Source organism: Bidens hawaiensis, unplaced genomic scaffold (assembly GCF_021521415.1).
Source record: "Bidens hawaiensis isolate Kalapana, Puna unplaced genomic scaffold, B.hawaiensis_p1.1 tig00025414_1, whole genome shotgun sequence".
NCBI lineage: Eukaryota > Viridiplantae > Streptophyta > Magnoliopsida > Asterales > Asteraceae > Bidens > Bidens hawaiensis.
In genome coordinates, this window is record NW_027494065.1 from 151782 (window position 1) to 161899 (window position 10118).

The 10118-nt window shown below is 34.7% G+C and overlaps 1 pseudogene across 1 annotated transcript; it reads right to left on the bottom strand.

Moving 5' to 3' along the window:
- Nucleotides 1-2199: 2199 nt before the first annotated feature.
- LOC143571595 (ABC transporter G family member 28-like) lies at nucleotides 2200-9537 on the bottom strand (annotated as a pseudogene). Its single transcript, XR_013142118.1, has 15 exons — nucleotides 9349-9537; nucleotides 8894-8970; nucleotides 8209-8497; nucleotides 8054-8116; nucleotides 7825-7971; nucleotides 7702-7736; nucleotides 7315-7388; nucleotides 5947-6748; nucleotides 5251-5545; nucleotides 4269-4737; nucleotides 3749-3897; nucleotides 3623-3659; nucleotides 3249-3501; nucleotides 2988-3124; nucleotides 2200-2670 (listed from the first exon to the last, which is right to left on the bottom strand). The product of XR_013142118.1 is annotated as an ABC transporter G family member 28-like (transcript).
- Between the last annotated feature and the right edge of the window lie 581 nt (nucleotides 9538-10118).

Here is a 10118-nt window from a genome sequence, read left to right on the forward strand (position 1 = left end):
TTTTCTTTTTTCATGGTCCTGTAAATAGTGTTTTAAAAACCGGTTCAAACCAGCCCGATGCCGGTTTGAACCAATTAAACCGGATTTCGCACAACAGGCCGGTATTTTGAGTCCAGTATTTTTGGCCGGTTTGCTAGAACATCGTACCGTCGGTTTTTGTCTAAAATACCGGTTTTTACCGGCAACCCGGTTTTATGTCCGAGAATTTTTTGATATTTGCGGCCCATATTTTTCAAAATTACTTTTAACCCAATAATTAACATTCAAACGTGTAAACTTTAAGACTGTTTTTTTTAAAATTGAGTGCTTTTGCATTATTTTTTAATATGGATTAACTTTTTGATTATTTTTTGTTATTGAATTATTTACTTTTGAGTTATTTTTGGATTGAAGTTACATTTATAGAAAATTATAATATAAACTATTCAACCGGTTGAACCTTTCGGTATAACCCGGTTCAACCGGTTGTACCTTTTTTAACTTAATCTGATACAAGTAAAATATCGGTTTTTAAAACATTGCCTGTAATGCCATTCTTGCATATGAAGGTTCAAGGTATTGCACATAGACCAACTTTACTTCATGACCCTTATCAACCTGCAAGCCTAATTTTGCACAATTAGCATCAACTTATCTTCCTAAGTTGTTATTTGATAACCTCCCTCTTCTTGCACGTAGAGATAAAGGTTGAATAAATAAACCTCCATTCTCTTTTCCAATCTTGGTGGGAAAACTTATTCCATTCAACCATAAAAAAGTCTTCAACGAAATGCTTCACAAGTTTTGTGAATTCGGAAGGCGATTTTGTATTTCATGAAAAGGATATGTATCTGTAGCATATTCAAGAAGGTGACACAACTTTTGATTTCCGAACCATTAATGGAATCATACGACTTACCTGACAAAACATCTTTATCTTCAAAGTATCTCCAACCTCTATCTCTTTTTTATTGAAATTTAAACCTTCAAATTTGAACTTTGCCCCTTCATTCATTTTATCATTCTTGGAGATTTATCGCATAATCGATAAAAGAAAATTTGAAAGTGTGGCTTTAGGAAACAAAAACATTATTACATGTGCACAAATTTATCCAACCTCTCTAATTGTTTATCTACTAGATGAGTGTCCGCGCAATGCAGCGGGGGTGTGCACGTAACTCGACATTGAACATATAGTATGTGCCAGTACATACGTCATCTGATGACAGTGTGCACGTAGCCCGAAATTTGACACGTAATTTGTGCAAAGCCAGTTGCGTGTAATCGAAGATTGAACACGCGTAACCGGCCCAGAATGCACGTTACTGACATTAAAACATGCTTAACCAACACCACGGGTGTAATTCATAACGATTACCGGTGTACGGCGCTATGTTGAGCGCTTACCAATATTTGGTTATGTGCGTTACGTGGTCCTGAACACGCGTTTATCGGCCTCGGTACATGTAAACAAAGACATTTGCGTAACTGATGACGAAAATCAAGAAGCAAACCCGAAATATACAGTAATTTCAAATAAATCACTTTTGTAAACCAACCTGTCTCGACATCGGTCTGACCTGCCCCTATCTACTCGAACCCGAACCAAATTAACCATTTTTTGTATCGAATTGTTCTGACCTAATCCAATTTTGCAAATGACCCAAGTTTACCCGACTCGACCTATTTACCAGTTCTACACGGTAATCGCGTAACATGTTAAATTTTTAAAACTAAAAAACTATAGCCATATCATACTTAAATTAAAGAGAATAAAATACTCGTTTTTATGATGCATTTATTTTAAGAAAAAATATTAACGTGTGAAAAGATATGACCGTTAAAAATCGAGGGGTAGTTGGTTTTGAATTAGGGGACATATGTGTAACTATTATCTAAATTTACAAAAAAAGTAATGAAGTTGAGGGATCAAAATTATAAGTATATTTTAAAGTAATGAAAAGTCTTAATTACCATTAATTTTTATATTTTTGATGCATTGTGTGTTGTAAATAAAGCATTGAGTTTGATACCTCTTAAAATTTAAAATGTCTCTCACTCATGTTTTATACATAATACAATCAAATTAATGCATCAAGGAAAAGAAAGAAGAACACATCACACGTATGTATATTTAATTCTAGCTGGTGTGCATCAATATTCTTGGTTCGCATCACCATATAACGGTTTATATATATTTTCCATGACGCAAATAATTAAACGAGAAATTTATTAACTACAATGTAACGTATGATACGATGCATTTAGCATGCATATCATAGATTAATCTCATCAAACAAAATACACTTTTCTTTCTGCGGATCGAAGCCAAACCAGAAAACAAAAACTTCTCTTCGGAGGAGGAAAACCCCTCCAGATCCACGGTTACCGCCAAAATTGTGTTGTGTTTATTTGCATGCTCATCCATTTATGCATGAGGTGGAGATTATTGTTCCAAGATTCTTGCCTTTTGACTTTGAGTTGACATGACCGTATGGTTTGATCTTGTTTGGTTGGCTGGGTAGATATTGCATTTACTTCTTCTGGCAGGCCACTAACAAGAACAAAGCGAAAGCACGGAACCCTAAACCGGCGACTAGTAAACGCAACAAGCAAAAGTTCCAGTCCCTCAGGTCGTAACCTCTTTTGGCGATTGCGGCACATCTTGTTAGCAACCACACGGCACGGTACCTGAAGTTTAACTTTCAAAACTGAGCAACTTCTCATAAAAATGTTATACAATTGTGTTGCAGCTTGGCTACATCTATGAGCGAACTCAATGAAATTTTGAAAATGTTTTTTTAGTTCACTGTTGTGTCATGTGAGTCAGGATGTAGTTTGACCAATAAACTCAAGTCAAGTTCCTTTGTCACACCAGCGAACTCAAAAATTGCCGGATTTCCTTTTAGATTATATAGATTTGATAATGACAATCATCGATGTGATAAAATGCAAATAAAGAAAGCACCGCGACTTTATAAAAAAATATATATGAAATGATGACAAACCTTTCTGCATTAGCTAGCACAAAGGCTTCCAAAGCCCATGAAGGGTAGGACAGTTTTTTCAAAAAAGGTATTATCGTTCCCTTGTCGTCGTTTTGGGTTGAAATAAGCGTCAACACAACCGGAAGCAACACTGACCACTATGAAACAATAAGAAAACTTGTTGTTAGGGGGGTCATTCTCAATTTACTAGAAATTATTGCTAGTTACATCTTAGTAACTAGCAAGTGGGAAAATTGGTAATCTTGGGTTGGAATTACTCACCAGTTGGGCAGCACCAGCTTCAAGGTAGATGGCTAGTGCATAAGCGAAGCCAGATACGCAATACAACAAGCAAAGTAAAATGATGTAGTTATCTAATAACGAAGATCTCGGAGGGTTAAAATAGTAAAATGTGCAGAGATAAACTGCAGGTTTGATTACGGTGTTGAATGGGTCGATTGTATCCTTTGAGAAAAAATATGCAAAACAACTCATTCCAGAACTCCATTCACACCCAAATTGCAATTTTATTTTTTTTTTCAATCGAAGTTTTATATAATTTACTATAAAACGATTACAATAAAGTGGCAGGCAAACGGGCAACAAGCTGCGCCGCAACCCCCTTTTGAACAGCAAAGCCAATACAACAGACCCGAGTAAATGATCTCATAGCCGAAATCTTTCCAAGTAGAGCTGAAAATCAGCAACAAATGAGGATGTGAATGAATCTTATAGACCCGAGTCAGTATTACGCGTGTTTTATAAAATTAACAAATACTTACAATATGCAATAATGGTGTAAGTATATCCAACTGCACCAAAGTTTTCATCACTAACTTTAGCAAGTGTTCCTAGAGAAATTCCTGCTATTAATAAAAGCAGTAAATCTACAGCTTGTAACCTAGCTTCCCGTATTCGTTGTTTTGCCACCCTATAACATTTATTAACATAAAATACGCGTTATTAGAGCATTCACAACAACGACTGGATGCCCAAACATGAAAGTGAATGAATTGACATCGACATTGATAACGACGAACCACCTCATTTTTGGCACTAATCTTTCAAAACTTTTGACAGGTTTGTCCTTGTGCAAGGATACATACATGAGGTGACTCGACCGTAAAAAAATAAACAAATAAATAAACAAAAGCTTGAGGCCTCATATTTTGGGCCCTCTGATTTTATTTCAGATTTGACAAGAAAATCAAATAATTAATATACTTATAAATGTTTTCTTTTCAGTAAAACTATAATATCTATATATTTTGTGCCTTGTAAAATTTAAATATCCATGATTACCTTCCAAGGAAGAACCGATACTGTTGAACTACACCAGGGGTTTTGCGATTAGACAAATCTTTTCTACTATTAAAATAACTTATAAAGTTATCGTTTTTTGAGATGAAGAATGAACTTAAACTCTTGCCATAACTCAGAAACAAAAGATCTATCATCATGACCACCAACAGTAGAAGTTGAGCCCTCATGGGCTGATTCAGGTTTTAGATCAGGATCTTGCATGTCGGGTGGTATCGGGTAGCCGTTATGAGTCATCCATTTCAACGGGAGATCTTTATAGTTGACACCTGATGTTGTATTAATGCCCTCCAAAATATCTATGTAATGATCCGGAGGGTTAACCCGTTCGGGTACATCGATACCAATGCCTGAAAAATATTCTTCAACCTTGTTCACTGGTCCAAGATAGGCAACAAGACCACCCTTTGCTAGAAGTATCAAATCATCAAACATCCGGAATAAACTATAGCTGAAAACACACACATATATATACATATTAGTTCGGCAATAACATATGAAATAATATTATATATTTATTTCAGAACCAAAAATATGTAAAGATAGTCCAAGTAGTGTGACACTGAAACTTTTATGTGACGGTTACATAACAACCTTATATATCGAATAAGTACGCTTTAAGAAAAAATAGTTGAATCTCAATCTCATTGATATCATCAACTTCATAAGTAACATACCAAATCTCATCAACTGATTCATTGTTTTGAGATCCATTCATTATAAGGAAAAAAAAACATGAACAGATTGGATTGATAATAAAAATTAGAAACACGGGTTGCAAACAGTTATTCGATTGGTTCAGTTTTCCATCTTAACCAATAATTGATCAAATTTCATTGATTCTGACTTATAATGATCATTTATCAAATCAAACAACTGGCATTATGTAGAAGTGTGTTATACGGTTTCTTAACATATAACCAGTTCTACGATGAACGCACAATAACAAATAAATAAAAAGTACCTAGGCTGATGAACCACCATGCACACATTTACTCCTTCATGAGCTTCACGGCGAAGTGCTTTAAGTAATAATTGAGAAGAAGAACTATCGAGACCAGAAGTAGGTTCGTCTAAGATTAACAAAGAAGGTTCCATGACCATTTCCAGACCAACATTTACACGTTTTCTTTGACCTCCTGATATTCCTCTTTTCTCCACTGTACCAACTAAAGAATCCCTCACATGTTGTAACCCTAAGGACTATAACTCTTTCTACAACAAGTACCTTTTCAGCTCGAGAAAGTTTTGCCGGAAGCCTGCATGTGCATTAATAAATGATCATTAAACAACACAATTACTATTAAAAATATTTGAGTTGAACATATATTAAAGTTGTTTCGAATTATGTTTGTGGAAATGTTTTGGATTGTTTGGTGGTTTAAGATTCAATCTTAGCACAACAAAATATTTTAGGTGTGTCATGTGGTACTTTCTAGTTGGCTGAAAGAATTTCTTAACTAAAAACAAGAAAAATCTAATAATATGTTCTTAAATGAAAAAAAGTCGAGCCTATTTTGTCAAACTAATCGGTCAAAACGGTCATTTTTTTTATTTTCACTTTTCATAAACACAAAAGTTCAAGGCTTTTAAAAGCCCGTCACGTTTGCTTATCAAAGTATAACCGTTATAAATCTTAAACCATAAACCTTTGTTATACCTGCACCTTGCACTAAACCAAAGATTCTCCTCGACGGTCAAATCACCATGCACAATATCATCTTGGGGCACAAACCCGATTATTTTCTTGTAAGAATTCATAGGTTCGTTTTTCCCGTTTATAAGGATTGATCCAATCACAGTACACCCCCTTGCTTTTCCCGTTAAAGCCGAAAGAAACGTCGTTTTACCAGCTCCAGACGGACCCATAACAGCTGATACCCGACCAGGTGAAATTTTCCCCCACACACTTCTTAGTAAATGTCTCTTTGTACCCTTTAACATTAGAGTCAAATCTTCAAAAGAAACTTCAAGCTTTGGCCTACTCCTATAACTCGAACCGGAGGCCATAGAAAGCACCCCAGAGAATGGTGAACCTCCTTGTTGTTGCTCCATTGCCTTTTCTTTTTCTATCTGCCCATACGCGTATTTAAAAATCTCACTACGCGTATGTAACTTTTTAGCTTTTAATTCCTTTTTCGCCTCTTTCTCTCCAATGTCTACACTAACAGTATCACGATCTTCAGGATCCTCTTCAATATCATGCATCATGATTGCTTCATCTTTTGATGACGTTCCAGCGCTAGATGGTTCTGTCATGGTGAATTTCTTGCGAGAAAATGTTCGTGAGAGCGTTTCCGCCTTTTTCTTGCAGTTTCTTTTGCATTTCTCCATCTTTCTTGTGCTGATTCTTTTGCACTTTGTGCAGCAGCTTCTCTTGATTTTGCTTTCCTTTTTTCTCTTGTGGTTATAACTTGATCCGTGCAGTTGTAGAAAATGAGTAGCAGGAGTATTAACCCAACCTAAATTTGCATGAAACAATAATCGTGATGTTTAAGCGTACGTATTTTGCATAATTCTCATGAGGTAACTTCACACAATAGTAACCAAGTTTTACAAATGTCCTAAAATCACTCAAAAGTATTTGTTTTCCTTTAGGCATTTTTCTTTCTTTAGGTGTTCTAATTATCCTGTGAATTTTTTTTTATAAATGTTAATATTAAATGAAAAAAATGATCAAACATGTATGAACCTTGGTTACCAATTAAAATTTAGTGATTTTTATTTTTTCAATTTGACTTACAATTATGAAATTAACTTGGTTATTATTTAGTGAATACCTTGTCACTATTACTTCCTAGCCAGTTTAAGTTAATTTGTAAAAAAATAATCACCAAATACTAATTAGGATTCAAATATGTCCCATTTAAGTCATCTAATTTATAAAGTTTTAGTATCTGTAGAAAAACTTTCGCAAGACTGAAACAATTAACAAAAGTTGACTAACTTAATTAATGAACACTTTGAAAAACTTGATTAATACTGGGTGCAGTTTTCCCAATTTGTGGCGAGTAAGATACGCACTTACACAAGTCATTATTCCATATGCAGTGATATTTTGCATCACAGCCTCTTTGTCACACGTAGCAAATTGAAAACACTCTGCAAGTTCATAAAAATTCTGAAGTAATAAAAACAAATAAGCAAGGTAGTGATTACATCAAAACAGAAGGCAGGCGGGCAAGAAATGCGATTTTAAGTAATCCAGAGGTAAAACATGACTGTATCAAGAAATGCGATTTTATATTCACTTTTTACTCCTATATGCATTATACTTACCATTTACTACCAAAATAGGCCATTTCTAACCATTTAATGTAATATACTTGTTATTTGGTCAAAGCACATTCTAGTTTATTTCAATTTGCCCAAGGCTAACTATTTATGATATGTATAAGGTGTGTACATATATTACCTGTTTCATATGTTGATCCAAGTCTGCAGTAATGTCTGAAATAAGAAAATGTTATAATAAACTCATGATGCTTTAAACTATGAGGGTATTTATAAAATTGACAATATGAAACATAATTAATACCCGGGTTCGCATGAATATTTCTCAACTGAACTTGGACAAAAGAACCATGCTGGACAAAATACCTCGCGACTACTGGTTACAGCTGCCCATACATCTGCTCCACCACAAGTATGGTTAGTCATACCCGGCGGAGGCTGGTAGCGATATCTGTTTTTTTAAAATAGATCGATTTCAGCTCATAAACCCCTATGTAAGCAAAATCGCTCGTATGTTTAGAAAAATAACTTACGGATCACATATATTAGTGGTCGGATTTAGAGTAGCCAGAGGACAGTATGATCCAGATGGCAAGCTTCAATGACAAATAGTTATCAGATACATGAAAACCTCGTAAGATATTATGTATTATTGATTAGTTATATATCAAAATACGATAAGCATTACTTACGGATCATACAGGTGAGTCCAGTTGGACAGAAGAAACCTTCACAACAAGGTTGACAATCTGTAGTTCTAAAAGGCATATCGTCTTTGTCTGATAGATCGACATCAATGCCTTTCGCAGTAGAACAACCCCAGCCCGGTTCGCATCCAGCAACCCAAGAAGTAAGATTGCAGTTCTTGTTGCCTTTGACATAAGTTGAAGTCTTGAATCCTTGTTTCTCAGCTTCTGAGAGAACAGTTACGTAGAACCTGATATCTGCTGCGGTACACAACCGCTGAGCAATGTTGCCTGTAAGTTCATGAAACTGTGATCAGATAAGGAAACAAAAGAATGATGAAAGTTAGTATATGGTTTACAATTCACTTAAGTACTCTAATCGTTTTCTTGAAAGTTCTTGTATTTCTAAGTTCTAATAGTTCGTTACCCCTGCAAACGAGCTGCAGGTTCTAATAATATCTTTTGGACTTCGCTAGTGTGGCAAGCGAACGTTTTTCACCGCCTTTTTGGAGTTTACTTGTCGCCCAAGCTAACTTTCTGAGTTTGCTTGTAGAGGTAGCGAACTATCTAGATCACAAGAACTTCTAAAAAACATCAAACTTAGCCAAATCTTAAACCAACAACCAATAGTTCACTTAGTGTTGCTAGTTTATAATAGTTAGAAAGATTGATGAAAGTGGCGGTTACCTTCGTTCTTTTGGATGCAATTTGACAAGAATCTCGTATCATGTGAGAAATCGAAAGCTTCATTCCATTCAGCAGTTCTGGAAATCAAGACAAAAATTTGGAAATTATCATATTTAGTTTAGATAACATGAGAACTAGTTAAACGATATGAATGGAGACTCTTGGATAAATTAAGCATGCTTGTTTGTGAATGTTAACTTGAATCTGATGTGTTACTAAAACATAATTTATTTCATATTAAAGTTTCTAAATATGTTTAAAGGACACGAAAACGTCAATCGATCAATCTATAAATTTGTCATGTTACAGCTTGTACGCTTTGTCTAGAATACATGTACTTGTGAAAAAATATTTAAAATAATAATATGTTACCTCTTTAATTTGTCAAAAATACAAAAAGTACGTTGGTTTTTTATCATAATGACCGTTACGAAAACACAATCACATCAACTTACATATTCTTTATGCAAAAGCTAAGATCATTGAGGTCATCTTCATGAAAAAGAAGTGCCATAGAATTGAATTGAGAAGATATAGAATTCGTGATGGGATCCGCTTTGCCATTATTCTGTTGCACGTTGGTGAAACGATCCACCATAATTAAGGTGACGAACACGATAAAAATCCTAGTTTTGATCATCCTGTTCCTTTTGTGTTTTCGAACAGCGACCAAAATACGCAATTTGTTATATCAGATTAGTTATGTGATTGTTCATCAGAGCTAGAATTGATCCAAAGGAAGAAAATGTGTTGGATTTTTGGATTTTCCACTTTTGTGTTTTGTGGTTTTCAATGGCGGGGAGACGACATAGGAGTAATAATATTGATAATTGTTAACAAAATGTTGAAGGAACTACTGATGACGCATGGTCTTCGTGGCTTCTTACATGTCATCAAATAGAGTTTCTTTATTTGGCAACATTTTGTTGTGTCTTAACGAAAATGAAGGAAATCTTAATAACCTTAAAAGAATGATAAAATTAGAAGAAGAAAAAATGTAAATGTAGATCACTTAACTTTCAGAATAATGTTAATCAACTGGTATAGGTAATCCTTATCTTATACCCGATTAAAAATTAACTTGTGTCCGATACCGAGTTACAAATTACAATACCACTACTCACTCGGATCGTGTCTCTACAATAAAAAAAAAGTATCATTGACGGGGTTAAATTCGTCTGTACGGGTGGCTATCAACAGAATTTTGTTAGTAACTGGTTATAGT